The sequence below is a fragment of the Anas acuta genome, chromosome 1, assembly GCF_963932015.1.
Source record: "Anas acuta chromosome 1, bAnaAcu1.1, whole genome shotgun sequence".
Classification (NCBI taxonomy): domain Eukaryota; kingdom Metazoa; phylum Chordata; class Aves; order Anseriformes; family Anatidae; genus Anas; species Anas acuta.
The window spans coordinates 32,830,283-32,847,395 of record NC_088979.1 but is presented as its reverse complement, the minus strand read 5'-3'; the positions used below and the strand labels follow the sequence as shown (position 1 = coordinate 32,847,395).

The 17,113-nt window shown below is 37.7% G+C and overlaps 1 long non-coding RNA gene across 2 annotated transcripts in view; it reads right to left on the bottom strand.

Annotated features, from left to right (window-relative positions):
- Window positions 1–11,538, bottom strand: part of LOC137850106 (uncharacterized) — a 71,334-nt gene extending 59,796 nt beyond the window's left edge. The window contains exon 1 of one of the 2 annotated variants that reach the window (XR_011092264.1): window positions 11,296–11,538. This is a non-coding gene — a long non-coding RNA (uncharacterized lncRNA). The remainder of the gene's footprint in view (window positions 1–11,295) is intronic. The other variant, XR_011092265.1, reaches the window with a different exon arrangement.
- Window positions 11,539–17,113: the final 5,575 nt, after the last annotated feature.

Sequence of the window (17,113 nt, the reverse complement as noted above, 5' to 3'; positions counted from 1 at the left end):
TGCCATGGACCTTATTGCTGAAAGAAGTATATTTTGCTTTAGAGGCTGCCCTCAGTTTTGGTGATATCCCTTCATTTGCCTTGCAGGCTACACCAGAAAGTGATTTTGATGTAATAATATAGAGCTAAATACACACAAAAAAAATGCAAGTAATTTCATTTTTGGATGCATACATTTACTAAGCAAGTACAGGATGTTTAGCATCTTCCCCTTTGGCTTTATTTATAAGACATTCATTCTCTCTCCACAGGTGAATGAAAACCAAGAGGCTCACACAACCTGTTTACAAATACGTCCTGTTTTTATCTATGATTGCTTCACAGTGCTGCTGTGCTTCTCTGATGTGCTGGACTAGAGTCACAGCCCTGATATAAGCAATGCGTTACTTTCCCAACCAAAGAAAATGTAATTTAAGCAAGCTTGTCAACAGTAGGGCCCAGCAGGCAGGCGAAGCAAGGAATCCAAGAGGGTCAGATTTCTTGGTATTTCTCTGCTAGCACAGAAGATTAGAAGATAACATTTCTCGTTTGGAAGAAATGAATCAAATCTGATAAGTGCAATGCATCCTCAAAAGTTTATAGTTAGAAGAAGGTATTGGCTCAACATAAAACTAGTGCCGGTAATAAAAGCTGTATGGAAGTGACATGCTTCATAGCACGGTATACATAGTGCTGTTCCATGACCTGAAAGTCAGCCTCAGGCTTTTTGTACAAAAATATTTTAAAATTCTTACAGCTTTGATTCAGCAAAGCCTGCTCTCTCACCTGCCTCTTTTCCCCATCCTCTTGTTTCATTTTCTGGATTGCGTGATGATACTTGTTTTAATGCTCCTTGCTGGGACCAAATTATCAATCTACCTGCCACCCACTTGGTAAAGAAGGCAATGAACACCAGGCAGAAACCACTACATATTAATTCATCATTGCCTCCAGAAATAGAAATAACCTAGTTTTTTTATTGTTATTATTCCTCCCTTCCCCTCTCAGGAATAATTTGCCTTGTCAGCCTAAGAAACAACATCACTAGCTCCCCTAAACTTTAGCAGAAACAGTAACTTCATGTTCTAGAAACTAATGGTTAAAGGCTTCATCAGGAAACCTCCATGAGGTAGTTCAGTTGCTACTCAAGTACTGGGAATTGCTCATTGAAGGCAAAGTTCATCTGAGATCTGTTTTTGCTGTTACCCCATGTGAGTGTCTGAAATCTTTAAATCAACATTTATCTTGTGCCTTAATGCTCTGTTACTGTAACAGGTGTAACAGGGTACACGTAGTAGTCTCAGTTGAATCAGGACAATTAATTTGTTTTGCATTCTGAGGCCTTACAAGGAAGGAAAATAATAATAATAATAATAAGGCTGCCTCAAACTGTTTACCTTCCCTTGCTTATAACTGCACTTAATTTTAAATATTTGATTTGGATTATGTCATCCTGGGTTTTTGATGAAGACTAAATATTATTAAACAGCTTTGTGTTATTTTTCTTTCCGAAAAGCTTTTTTTTTTTTTTTTTTAAGGATGCTACTGGAGCTGTCAGACCTGGCAGACTCCTACATTCACCTTCCCTGGCTGCTGCAGCCCAGCTGGGTGCACTCTGGGGCACTGCGGGCCCTTATCATCAGCACCCATATACAAGATCATCAAAACCCACATAAAATGTAACTGTTAATAGCCTAATCCTGTACTTCTACTCCAGCGAGACAGGGTTGAATATTCTTTAGTGAAAAATGTACCTTCACTCTCTAGATTACAGTGCACACCCACAATCACAGACTCCTCAAGTATTGGGATGGCCTCTAAATCCATCTAATACCTATACTTAGGCCTGTTTGCTAGCCACTGTCTCAGACCCTGAGTATTCCCAGATGCACATTTCCTCCTACCAACGAGCTAATCTTGTTACTAACAATTAGCCATCTCATGCATGTACATACACTTTTGCCTCTGCAGTTGTTGTAACATGGGTGGGTGAGTCCTATGGCCTGTATCCCCCTCTCCAGCCACTGACATGTAGACCTTGCAGGATTCACACATGCTATAGGGACAGGGAGTGAGACTGCACAGGAAAAAAAAAAAAAAAAAAAAAAAAAAAAAAGTTTGTAGAAAGATTTAGTAAGAGGATAGGCAGCTGGCCCCTTTTCCCCTCTCCCCTCTATTTTCCTGTGCTTGTTTCTTTCCAATCCACCCTGATACTTCCCTTTCCCCACCCTTGACACTTTCCCTGAACATCCTACAAAAAAGTTTGCAAAATACCACAAGCCCATTTTAATATCCAATAATACTGGTGCTAGTCTTGTTTCTCCCTTTTCATCAATTACAAAGCTCAGGATGACCTTCTTAAATGCTGTCTGTGAGTGGTGTCTTTAATGGCCTGTGAACTGGTGACTGAGGAGTCCTGGTCTTTGTTATTGTCTCTGTTGCTGCTTTTCTAGTTATGTGTCATTTCATTTATACTTACAAGTCCTTAAATATTCAATGTGATGTTCTTTCACTCCAGAAACCCATGCAACTTTTTATTGCCCATGTTTTAGAGTAAGCCTTGGCCATCCAGGATGGGCAAAGACAATAGTGCAGGATTGAAGAACATGCCATTAACTGTGGGCATAGACATTTCCCCCTCATGCAGCCCACCTTTAAGATTTGGATGACAACCAGTTTGGCTGTAAACAGCAGAGGTCAGACTGGCAGTTTTCCATCTGATCCACGGGGGCTGGGCCCTGCTTCAGCTGCAGCACCCGACTGCGCTGCAGATGTTGGATCCCTGCAGCCCTAGAGTTTGATCACTCCTCGCGCAGGGTTGCTCTCCCCCTGCAGCCCTCCCAGCCCACACAGCAGCTGCGAGCAAAGAAACTGTCTCTGTGGTCTCACTGCTCCCTCTTTTGGAGTCTGGTGAGAAAGATATACTGTGGCAGGGGAGAAGAAATCGGGTGGAAGCAGAGGAAGGGGAGAGTATTTGAGGAGAGCAGGGGTACATGGCTGGAGCAGCATCCAGGAAAAGAGCACACTGAAAAGACGGAGTGGGAAAGGGTGATAAAAACAAAATAGGGCTTGTAGGGGTTGACAACAGGGAGAGAAAAAGGAGACGGTGTGTCTGGGGAGGGAGGCAGGCTGTGGCAAATGTAAAGGAAGGACAAAAGCAGAAGAAAGGCTGAAGCTGGATTAAAAGCTGGGCAAGGAAAGAGTGATTTAAGATGATAGCAATGTAAAATGAGCGGAGAGGGGTGAGAAAGGAGACTGAGGGAATTTGATCTGGAGAGTGTGAAATCAATAGGATAAATTCCCCACTTCAGTGTGGAATCATATTCCTTATTTTTCAGTCTCAGCAGTACTATCTGGGAAGCAGCTGTATAATTCAATTCACTGATGAAATCCTTATCTCATTTTGTTCTCCTGGTCAATTCACATGTAAAGTAACAGTTTTTCACTATTACTAGTCACCACCAGTCATATGCAAAACTTTCCTATTAATCTTTTAATTTAATACAAAGAAATATTCAGAGTCCCACAGCCCATATCAGATTTGTGTGGTGTGTGTTGCAGTTCTAGCTTTAACCATCTAAGAGATTTTTCTCTCTTTTCCCTGGCTAGAAATATTTCTCTTGGACATATTTCTTTTTGCTTGTTTTTAAGTAAATGTCTGACAGTTCTGGGCTCACTTGCACTAGCTATTTTTTGTTTTGTTTGTTTTGTTTTTCTCTCTTACAAATACTTCCCCTGATGCCATTCTGACCTTTTGAATTCTCTCCATGTCAGCAGCTTCATCTTAGGAAGACAATCCTCCCAGACTTTCTCCTGCTCCCACTTTCCCCTTCAAACCAAGTACTGGGTAAATAGATCCATATTACCAACAGCAACGCACTGCAGTTCAGTCACTTTTACCATGAGCTACCTATTAAGTATTTTTTCTCCAGACTTTCCAAGATGCCACAAGTAAATAATTGAAGTAAATGTCAAGCTGCCCTCCAACTTCCAAGAAAGGACCAGGGATGATTTCAAGGACATTAAAAGGACTATTACCTAATTATATTTCATATGCACTTCTACATAATGTCTGAGTTATGCAAGTGTGGGGGTATTTATCAAGAAGGAAGTATGAATTTAGGTATAACTTCACATACATTTTCTTCTCACTTTTTTTTTTTCTTTTTTTTTCCTTCCTAGGATAGTTCTGGAGCGTAATAATATTTCTATGTGTCATGATTGTTATTACTTTTAAACTACATAATCAATGCTGAGAAAACAGAAAGAAGAAAAAAGAAAAGAAAGAAAGAAAGAAAGAAAGAAAGAAAGAAAGAAAGAAAGAAAGAAAGAAAGAAAGAAAGAAAGAAAGAAAGAAAGAAAGAAAGAAAGAAAGAAAGAAAGAAAGAAAGAAAGAAAGAGAGAGAAAGAGAGAAAGAAAAAAAAAGAGCCAGTATAACTGTAACAGAAAGCATATGCATCAAGGTAACATAGTGTAGCCATCTACCTCTGTAGAATTTTAGCTCTATGCTACTGATTTAGAGGTAGAAGCACAAATATTTTATCGTTTCTTTACAAGTGATATGGTAACCTCTTTTTGGATAAATACAGCCTTTGTTGCATCTCAGTGAAAGGCACAGTGCTGACTACACATCTTGAAGTTTCATTTCATTAATAAAGATAGGGGGGAGAGACAAGTGCTGTTAAAAGAAAAGCCTATTCTTTTCACATTGGTAAGTGTATCACATTTGTAGGCTTTACTTGAAATTAATACCCAAACTTTGACTTTTCCTGTATTAATTGTGGTAGATTCTTGTTTTGGAAAGTGAAGTGCCTTATTCTGATTTTTAAAATACAACTGTCTTTCACAAAAACTAAGATTTATTCCACTTAACTGTCCAAATGAAGTATAGTGATTCTCCTGGTAGTCAATCTAAAGATAAGCAACTCTAACAAATTTAGATTAATCCCAGAAGATAAGCAACTCTAATAATTTAGATTAATCCTACTTATTTTAGGAAGAAGTAAAGATGCCTCTCTCTTTCCATTAATAAGAGTGAAGACCTAAACAATTCACTCTGATTAGACAACTGACTTCTAGACGGTTAAAGTTAGATGAGATGAATCCTAACTTTAAACTTCCTGCATCTGTTGTTTCAATTAAATCTCTTGCCAAGGTACATACTAAGGACTAAGCTGGATTATAAAACACTTAAAAAAAGAAAAGTTACCATTACATCACATTGTATAAGGTGATTTTTCAGCGAGATCCTCTCACAGAAAAACTTCTGTTTTCCATTATTTTTTTCTCTGCCATTATCTTTTGTGTATAAGGAGAAGGATACAATCTGACCTGAAACTATTACATTTCCCTTTCTCTGTCATTTCACCTTAAGAGCGTGATGAAAAACACAACAGAATTCCCTTTTCTTATCTTTTACAAACCATTATACATTTAGGCATTAAGATCAGGATTTGGACATTAGGATTTTGTAACATCAAATACTGTTTATTGTAAATAAAATATTGCAATGTATTAATAGAAACCAGTTATGTCATTTCACTTATATCTCATATCTCAATTACACATGCACTTGGGTAAATAACACTAAACATTTAAAATCATAATAGAAATAGTATTAATAAAAATAACATAAATAAATAAAGCCAATACTCAGTAAATCATTTGTTTTCACAGAAATTTCACCCTCTGTCTTTTACTAGGTATTTCCATTTGAATGTGATTCTTTGGCTTAATTTTTACAGTATTTCACATTAATGTATTTTTGCAAGCAAATTTCTCTGAAATATGTGAAACTTCTGAAAACGACAGTGCTCTTTCAATTATGAGTGGTTGAAGGCAAGGAAGGAGGTTGGTATTTCATTAGGTGCCCACTTCTACTAAAATATTTCATCAATGATTTAGTTGATAGATGACAGCCTGAAGCTGTGAGGATCTGGAATATTGTTGAAGGGCAGGATTCAAGGATCTTGGCAAATGGGATAAATAATGGCGGGGGGGGAGGGGGTGGAGAGAGAAAGGAAATTAAATAGAGGCAATTATAGATTAAAGGCTAATACAGAATGAACAACATAACAACTCTGGAAAAGGAGTTGGGAGTTACATTTAATCATGAGCTGAAGATAGAATAAGGTCAGCACCCTGGTAACAGACAAGGTGTTGGGATCTGTGTCCAGTGAAATGCTCAAGTCAGCTGAACTTGACCCACACAGCAGCACCATGATCTCTCTGACCAGGCCTGTTCTTGGCAGAAGTTTACCGCTTGCCAGGAGTTCACATCCAGGACATTGTGGAGAGGCTCTTGAGGCTTGACCAGTCCAGGGACTACCACTCCTTGCCTTTCTTCCTTATGAGAACAAAGGTTGCTGACAAGGGGGACCTGAATTACATCAAGAGTGATTTCATTGCTCTGCGCATGATTGTAAAGGGCATGGAGGTCATCCTTGATCCTGCCAATGAAGGGGAATGACTTGTGGGGAAATGAGCAGATCTCATGAGTCAGCAGCTCTTTGCACAGATGATATCAACAATAGGTATTTGCTTTTTACCACTGTGGTACCCTCTTGGAGGATCAAGGACTGTCAGGAAGAGGTGGAATCCACATGAACAAGTAGGGTAAAAGCATCTTTGCAAAAAATCTGGCCAACCTTGGTGAGGAAATCTCTAAACAAGGAATGCTGCAGGAGGGACATGATAATCCACAATCCGGTGCAAAGGTGATGGACTGTACTGGTAAGCAAATGGTACAGTGTGATATGGGACAGAAAGAACCTGGAAAATAGCAAAATGACAGCAGTGGTCCATCCCCAGGTCTATATGCATAGATAATGAAGTGTCTACAGAACAGCATTATGGGGGAAAATCTCATACGTTTATTTGGTATACATTTAGAGATGCCTCTCTGAAGTACCTGTACACTAATGCACACAATATAAGGAACAACAGGACAAATTTGAGGTCCACGTGCAATCACTGGTCTGCTATCTTCTTGGGTCACAGAGATGTGGAATAATTCACATAACTGGAGTGCTGCCGTGGTTGGATACAGGCTCATTAGGAAGGACAGCAAAGAGTGAAAGTTTCCTGTTGTGTGGGAAAGCAGTAGGAATGCAAAAAGCTCTGACTGAGGTTGCATGAACCTGTAAGGACCTTATGTGTTAAGGTTAGAGGTGAGACCAGTATGGGTGTCATTGTGACAGGTGTCAGTACAGAAGGCCTAAACAGGAAAGTTAGGCCTTCTTCCAGCTAATGAGAGAAGCCACATGGTTACAGGCTGTGGCTGTTGTAGGGGACTTCAACCACCCCAGTATCTGCTGTACGGACAAATGAGCAACACACAAGCAACCCAGGAGGTTGCCGGAGTACGTTTATGATAACATCTTGACATAGGCGATTGAGGAGCTGGCAGAGACATGAGGATGGGATGTCCTGCTGGATCTCATACCTGCGAACAAAGAACAAGGACACGAAGGCCAAGGCAGCCTTGGCTGAAGGAATCATGAGACGGATGGTGGAGTCCAGTATCCCAAGAAGAAAGGGCAAGACAAATAACTGTATCACAACCCTGGACATAACGAGAGCAGACTTGGGCCTTTTTAGGGGCCAAGGACTTTGAAGAATTCCACAGGAAACTATGACAGAGAAAACAGAGGTCCAGGAGAGCTGAATTATTCAAGCTCAATTACCTCCTCCAAATGTCTGAACCCAACAAAAAGGGAGTATAGATGGCAGGAGATCCTCAGAGGTGAATAAGAAACTCCAGACAAATGTCAAATATAGAAAGTAAGTATACCAAAGGAATACATTGCTAAGATTACAGGAATTAGAATTGAATTAGGACAGCCAAAACCTATCTGGAGCTGAATCTGAGATGGGATGTGAATGGCAAAGTCAGATGCTTCTACAGGCACATTAGCAGAAAAAGAAAGACTAGGGAATATGTGGACCAGCTGTTGAAGGTGACAGGGGACCTGGTGATAAACGATGTGGAAAACACTCAAAAAAAAAAAAAAAAAAAAAAAAAAAAAAAAAGTTACTCCTGTCTTCAAGAATGGCAAGAAGGAAGACTAGGGAAACTACCTGCCAGTCAGCTTCACCTTAATCCCTGGAAATGTGATGAAACATATCTTCCTAAAAAGCATTTCAAAATATGTTCAGGACAAGAAGGTACTTGGGAGTAGTCAATACAAATTTACAAATGGCAAATCATGCCTAGCCAACCTGGCAGCTCTCAGTGACAAAATTACTATCCGAATGGATAATGTAAGAACAGATGATATTGTTTGTCTTGACTTTAGCAAAGCTTTTGACAAATCTTCCATATAAACCTTACAGTAACACTGATGAAAAATGGACTAGATAAGTGGACAGTGAGGTGGACTGAAAAGAAGGTGAACCACCAGGCTCAAAAGGATGTGATCAGCAGCAAAAAAAAATCCAATCCAATCATTAGTGATCTAACCTAGGAGTCAATACTGTTTCATTTCTTCATTAATGACCTGATGGGACCAAGTGCACCCTCAGCAAATTTGCAGGATTGTTTGCTAGAAGGATCTGATGGTTGTGATGCCATTCAGAAGGATCTTGATGAGCTGCAGAAATTAGCAGAAATGAATTTCATGAAGTTCAACATTGTGCATTGCAGGCAGGTCAAGGGAGATAATCTCTGCCCTCTACTCAGCCCTGGTGAGACACATCTGGTGTTCTGGGTTCAGTTCTGGGCTCCCCAGTACAAGAGAGACATAGATATGATGGAACTAGTGCAGCAAAGTGTAGCAGATATGATTAAGGGACTGAAGAATCTGACACATAAGGAGAGGCTGAAAGAGTTGGGACTATTCAGCCTGAGGAAAAGGAGAGTCAAGTGGGACCTTATCCATGTATACGGATACCTGCTGAATGGGAGAAAAGAAGATGGGGGAAGACTCTTCTCACTGGTGCTTACTGGCAAGACAAAAACGAATAAGTACAAATTAAAGGACAGGAAATTCTATTTGCTCATAAGAAAATTCTTATACATATTTTTATTTTTATTTTTATTTTTTACTGTGCGGGTGGCTAAGACCAGAACAGCTTGCACAGAGATGTTATGGAATGTCCATCCTTGAAGATATATAAAAACCAACTGGGCATGTCCTTGCTTGACTGGGGAGGTGAGAGGGCACGGTGAGGCAGGAGGGTAAGGGGGACACACACAACTCCAGAGATCCCTGGATTTCAACCATCTTGTGATTTGTGACTCTGTGTGGGTTATGTTACATTTTACCCACCATTTTGACCTTCTCCTTATTGTTTAATTCTGTTTTGAAAAAAATACTCACACAAATCACTGTTCTACTTCATTTGAAGTAGAATATTTCATACCTTTTCACAGACATGCAAGATTTCTTCATATTAATATTATTTTTATTGTTTAGATAGCTGCTTTATTTTATCATTACCTAATTTGGAGGAAAGCTTATATGTTGATTTATTCTGTTCTTTTGTTTTGAGTTCTGGTACTTTTTAGCATTTTCTAATTGCTTGAAGGACTTAGGAGGCCATGGAAAATGAATTGCCAAATTATAACATGGTCCTTTTCTTATCAATGAAATTTTTTCTCATTTAACTTTTTTCTTATTTTTTTTTTTAATTTGATCCTTAGTCCTTAATTATGTATGTCACAGATATGTTACATTGCCTATGTACAAGTACTGAAGGGGTGTAATTACCAAAACACATGGAATTAAGTCATTAAGTCCTCAGAAAGGACAAAAATGTGGAACTAGGGGCACTAAATTAATGAAAATGAATTAGAAAGAAACATTCTCAAATGTATGATTTTTTAAATTGTATTGACTCAAAGAATTAAGTGGAAGCTGAATCACTTGAGTGATTTCAAACTATGCTATGTAATACAACATATCAAAAAATAGGGTTTGAGAAGGTGTCTAGACTATGTTGGATAATTTTTGTCAAACTATAAAATGGACATTAATGGAAATTTTTGCTACCACTTATGAACTATAAAATCATTAAGGTTGGAAAAGACCTCCAAGATCATCTGGTCCAACCATCCCCCTACGAGCATTACCCACTAATCTATGCCCCTAAGCACCATATCCAACCTTTTCTTAAATACCCTAGGGATGGTGGCTCCACAACCTCCCTGGACAACCTGTTCCAATGCCTAATGACTCTTTCTGAGAATTAGTTTCTACTAATTTCTAATCTGACTCTGCCTATAATGCCACAATATTATAGTTAAGTTCTGCACACGTTGTTTATCAAAAGGGTAGAGCCAGTGTTAGGAAACAATTTCCATCTCAACAATTTATAACTTCTACAAATCTACAGACATATAAATTATAGTTTCACAGGACACTTCTGTTGTTTCAGAGGGTATTGTGCTATGTCAGGATCAAAAGGATCTGCAATTTTTAAAGGCTTTATTTAAACGGTGAAATATTACTTTCCTTCCTATGTATTTGTCTGTATTTAATAAGAGAGCTATAAATACTGGTCCAATTGTTAAGCAGTTGCGGAGATTACAGATATCTGTTAGATAAATAATAACTGAAGGTTTCCTTCTAAATGGTACAAGTTAATGGTAGCAATAGTGTAGAGATTATATAACTTTTTCTTGAAGTGTTTTATATCAGTGCTATATCTATAAAAAATATCATAACTTTTGGAATCCTTTGAGAGATCCAGAAAACATATACTTTGATTTTAAATATTCAGAGAAAAAGTGAGTTCTTAAGTTCATGCTGTTTTACATCCTGCAGATTCAGCTGTCTACACTGAAATGGCTCTGTGGCTCTCATGCACAGGCGTCTTTTACATGCAGTCATTTGGTTCAGATGTTAGCTGCATTGTAATGTTTCATTTGCCTTGGCAGAACTCTGACACATAACTAGGAAATTGTATTGTTTGCAGATGTTGTTCAAAAGATTCAGTGCCATTTTTTTTTGAGGGACCACATCTTTCCATTCTGTAAGGGAATCTGTATAACTGTAATTAAAATCTGAAACATGCTTTGGGGCAATAGTGCCCCATTGGTCCTCTCTTTGTTTTGAATTTCAAATGGCTGTGAAAACACTTATTGTTACCTCTAGCTTTTACAGGACAAGATAATTTATTTATTTATTTGTTTGCTTGTTTGTTTTTAATGGAGGAGAAAAAAAAAACAGTGACTTGATTCCAAATTTCAATTTAACAGAACAAGCTGTCAGCTACTACTGATAACATCAGAGAAGGCTAATCCTAAAACATAGCATAATAATCCATCTATAAAACATCTTAAAACAATACCAAGGGAACATTCTCAATACTCACCCAAGCCTTTTTGTGATTTCTCTTTAGGTCAAAAAAACCTACAATATTGAAGCAGTGAGTAGCAGGAAGTACAACACAACAGATATCTATAGCAAGAAAGGGAATGCCACAGCATATGGCTCATACGTCACAGGACACTTTGGCAGTATGTTTGTACACCCTCTCATCTAGCCTAAGAACACTGTTACATGTTAATACCACCCCTGCATTTTGATTCCATATGACACAGCTCTTAACTGTGTTTGATTATTAGAAGTCCCACAAAAGTGTGGCTATTCTTTTATATATTTTTTATTTGTAACAGAACACTGTTGATCTCAGTCAGGTCAGACACCCTGTCAGGGTCCAATCTTGATGCATCAATGACAACATGTATCACAGCAGTCAAAAGTTTACAGCATATAATAAAAATTGAACTGAAGTCAAGCATGCTATCCTCTTGTGGCCTGAGTGGGACTGTAGGCAACCAGTGATTTGTAGGCACCATTACTTCCCAGATGTTCACTGTATCTAGCCCTTGGCAGGGTGTCAAGGACAAAGAATAATCAGTCTTTAGATATCACTTTTGAAATGTTATGCCCCACGCTTCCTTCAGGTGACTCATTCTTTCCATGTTGTCAAGAACCACTGATGAAAGCTGACTACTTTCAAAAGCCTCTGACAAGTGAAGCATTCCTGATACATGGAGAAAATGATATTGTGCAGTCAGTACTCACAGAACATACCGTGAGTGATGGATGAGTTACTGCTTTGCCAACATTGTGGTCAACTTCTCTTCCAAACTCAGGACAGAGCCACAGAACAGCTAAAGCGATCTTGGGCCCAGGAGGAAAACACTGGGAAGAGACTTGAGGAGTTTTTAAAGTGATTTCAGGGTTCCCATAAATCTAGGTGCTATCTTATGGATGGCGACAATATCCTATCCTTACAGCAAATCCGTGCATTTAAAATAGGGTAGACACACTGCAGGAGCATGAAAATGACGTGAAAATCGATTGCACTAATGCAGGGCAGTGCTCACATGGTAATAGCTATTAAGAAGGCATTTCTGGTTTAATGTGTTTTTTAATCCTTTATATAAATAATGTATGCGGTGTAATAAAATATTACTAACAAATAGGGATTTAAGATTATATATATATATATATATAACAATGGCTATCTTACTCTTTGCAGAAATTATGAGTCAAAAACCTAATTATATTGTTCAGAATACATAAACCCAAATGCAAACTCAGAGGAAGCTAAATTTTCTGAAGTTAGAAGGTTTAAATTTCACACTTCTTCTTTCTTTATTTATTTAAATATATATATATATATATATATATGTTTTTCCCCTTAATAATGTGTATTTGTTCTTGAACATTTCTAAGCTGAGAATGGCCTTCTAGTGTATGGTATGTTTTTGCTATCCAGTGTGAAGCTTTTTCCATTATTTATTTATTTTCCTTCCTGAATCTAGCTTGTAAATGTCTCTCTTGATAATTTTATGTTATGCTGCTCGTAGTGTTCAGGACTAAAATATGAACAGAGTTAAGTATGATCAGATGTGAACAAGGCATGGAGATGCTTAAGGTAGGCTTTAGGGATCCTAAAACCCTGCACATAAACCCTCTATGGGTACCTCAGTTTTCAAATAAATATTCTTTGGGAGCTTAAAAAATACATGCCCAATAGTGCTTATTTAAAAAGAAAGGGTTTAGGAGCATGCTGCTTGTTTGTGAGCAGCCACCTTGGGAGTCAATCCTACAGGCATCTTCAAGGTTTTGTCTAACATATACTAGTACCACTGAATTTATTCAAAAACATGTACAGAGAAAACAATAGCACTGCTTATGTTAGCCTAATGGTCAAATAAATCAGCCCAGAAATATAGGATTTAAAATATCTTTTGCCTCCAAGGGTTTGAACCACATCTCACCAACTTCACTAAGCCGTAGGCTTTCCCTTTTGAAATAGGACACTGTTCTGGCAGGAAAGCAAGGCCAGAGAAAAAGCATGCAAAAGGCAGCACTGTTCTGCTGCTCAGAGGTGAATGCATTCACCTGGAATGAGATAGAATAGAGCTGCATGTGCTTTCCTGCTCTTTTTGCTATGTTCATTTTAAAATGAATACAAATTTGTTTCGAATTTACAATTGAATATACAATGTGGAACATTCAGGCCAGAACATATAAGGAATGATGTGAATAAAGTCATACACAACATTTGCTAATCCAACTGGACAGAGGACCTCAGGTCAAACCTCCTTTGCAGACATGCCCTTTGACAGCTTGGACTGCTATCCTGGCAATCCAGTGACTGTTCCTAGGCGTCACTGTGCCAGGATGCATGACAAAACATACAGTTCTGGATACTGTGTATTTCTGAAGAACTGTCTTTACTTACTCCCCATCTGTAAAATGTTCTTTCCCCCACCCCCCACTATGACTATGTTGTCTATTTAGATTAATACTCAACTACGTACTTCATATATACCTCCTAGCAACGGTGGCCTGAAGAGACGGTTAGGTTTGATTCTTCTGTCATGCAAATAAGCAAAGACATTTTATTTCCCTTTTTCTCTATATGTATATAATTTATAGATAGGTTTTCTTCTTTTCCAAAAGTCACTTTTTTTTTCTTTTTTTTTTTTCTTTTCCCATGTGCAGGGAGACTAACAAGCTGTGGGAAGTCCTGGAGAAAGCAAATATATATATGAATGCATCTGAGCATCCTTTAAACTAGGTGAGGTAACATCCAAGAAACAAACTGTTTTCTCCTGAGACACCTGATCAGTAAATAAACATATGTGAGCTGTTTTTGTTGCTTTAATGTAGTTGCACAGTATATGTTTGCAAATGCAGGTCTAAACCATATGTCAACATTTGCCTTAATATACTCATGGAGGCTACCTACAAAGGAATCAGTCAAATAACTTCAAAACATCTATAAATACATACACCTCCCCTTACATGACACACAGTTATATGCACAGTGGTTGTCTGTTGCACTGGGCTTAATTTACTTATCTTGCCTTTTGCAAGCTAAACATAATTTTGTACAGTGTTTAAAGTTTATTCTTCCAGTATTTTTTGATATTCTAAATTACTTTGTATGCCACCATTTAATTTACTGCTAATATTTAAAAGAGTTGAGTAAGGATCATGGTAGCCTTGTTTCCAAAAGACTTCTGTAACAAACTTCAGCGATAGCTCAGTTTAACAGGAAGTTAGAGTTGCAGTTCATTACAGGAGAGTGATCTCCTTCTATATTGAATTACTGCCAGAAAATATTTACAGGCTACAGTCATAGACTTTACCCTTCAATCAATGGTGGTCTAAGGGAACACTTCCTTAAGTTTGTTAATGCGTTCTGCCAGCCTGACAAGTGGGTGTAAGATAATTCTGCCAACTTCAGTATCTTCCTGAGTGCTGCTTTGAGGCCAACAAAACATCGAAGTATTTTTTTGTGAATAAACAACTCATCAAAACATATGAGAACAGAAGGTTTCAAACATAGTAAAGCAACTGGCATGTTAGAGTTAATGAGAAGCACAATGATACTTTATTCAAACCTCCTAGACCAAGGGTCATCTGCATAATAACATAACATCTCTTACAGCCTCCTTATAACTCTATAGAAATATGTATTAATAACTCTCATTTTCCTGTATCTTTAAACAAAATTGGAATATTTCAATAAATGTGAATAAAATGGAGGGGAAAAAATGTCGTTAATAGAATATGCTTTTACATTCTGTTCTATCTGTCATTGCTGCCCTCCATGTGTTTTTGTTTTTGTTTTTGTTTTTTTTCTTGATTGTTTTTTGTTGTTCTAACCTCTTTTCATTATTTTGCATGTCACAGTTATTGACTCTGCTGAAGAATCCTACTTACAAAATAAGGGACCAGAGCTCTAGTTAAGTAGTACTGTTGGAAAAAAAGAACAAAAGTGCATACTTGTCTATTTCTTATTTTATTTACACATCATGGCTTTTTGTAAGGCATATAGTGCCTTGGACTTCAGCAATTGTTTCCTGTATTATTCTCCGTATCTTGCAAATAAACAAGAAAAATAATATTAATTAATTAATTAAATAAATGAATGAACAAACAAACTTTATGTGCCTGCCTGTTTCTTTACCTGTGCTGGCTAGTGGGTGGAGCTCCAACTGAGTGGCAGAGGAGGATGTGCAAGTGGTCAAAAGTGCTCACATCTGCCAGTAGTAAATTACTATTCCCCCAGTCTCCAGTCACTACACTGACTGAGCAAAAGGAAAACAATGAGCCACAGCTATTTCCTGGAGATGTCCATGGAGATATAGATGCTATGCAAGCTTCTTTATGGGTTGTCTGTATGAGACAAACTCTAACTCATATTGCCACAGGAAGTTTTAGGCAGACGCAGGTTATGGTGAAGGTACAATGTGCACCATAACAGAGAATCCATTGGTTCCATGCATCATTACAGTAATCTGAGAGTAAGATGGCTGGAACAGTTGGGTAAAATTTAGTATAAATGTTGCAGCAATACTTGCTCAGAGCCTCACAGAATATGTTATTATTCTTACTATTACTGCAACAAACAATTTGTTAAGTGGGAAATGTAGCAATGTACACTTGGGAAGTTTCTACTTATCCAGAGTAAGGCACCCTGATATTATAAGGTAAACCTTTGGATTACTTAATCAATAATAAATTGTATAGAAGAATTTTGCCTTTTAAAATGGTACATTAAATCCTGCTAGATAACTAAAATACACATCACAGATGGTTAAGTATATAAAAAAAAAATAAATAATGGGCATCTTTCAGCTAGGATTTATTTAAACAGAGTAACTTAGAGATCCTCAGAAATGAAGAAAAACAAACAAAAAGCAACTAAACAAAAACAACAAGCAAACAAAAACAGTTTAAATAGCAAAGGTCTAAGACATTAGGAGAAATCATACTAGTTTAGGCAGAAAAAAATCACAAATTACTTTTAATATTTGTAGACAGAATTCACTTTAAAAAATTAAACATTTCTTCTTCTTAATCCAATATATTAAAAAGCATTTATTTAGTGTAAAAAAATAAATTCTTTATTGTTTCTGTCTACTTGGCATAACAATTTTTCTACCACACGCATTAAATGAGAAAAGCAATTGTACTATTTCTAGTACACATAGCATCACTGATCAACATATTGCCCCAAGCCAATACCCTGGAATCTGAGCTAGCTTGTGCTTTCTGCTCTGAAAGCCCTTCCATCATGTCTGTCGTTACCTAGGCAAGTAAAACTACAGTTTAAGAACATCGTTGTTGTTGTTGTTGTTGTTTTGTTTGTTTGTTTGTTTTTCAATAGTTACTTTTGAAGACCAGGTGAAAGACTGCTCCAATGCATGCATTTCAATGTCAAATAGTGTCATTGGCACAATATTGACAACTCCTGGTCCTGGGAAAGCAGGCTCTTCATAAGATGGAAACCTAGATTTTGAGTAAAGAGAGTGGAGAATTGTAATTGCTCCTAAGGACCCGAAAAAGGGAAATTCTCTTTACGTATATTACATGTTCACAGCAAAAAAGACCTAACCAGTCTGTTTCTAGGGAACATTTTATATTTTCTCTAAAATAAAATAAATGAATGTTCCAGGGGCAAGATCCTGACTCCTAATTTTGCCTGTGGCCTCCCTGCCATACCGGTTACCACACCAGTAGACAAGAAACAGGCACTACCTGCCTGTCAGATACATCACTGGATCTGAAAAGATTTGTAGTCCTAATCAAATTTAACATTTCTAGATTCTGTGGTGCGCTTGGGTTGAGTTTAAGTGATTCTCCACCTAATTTGGATG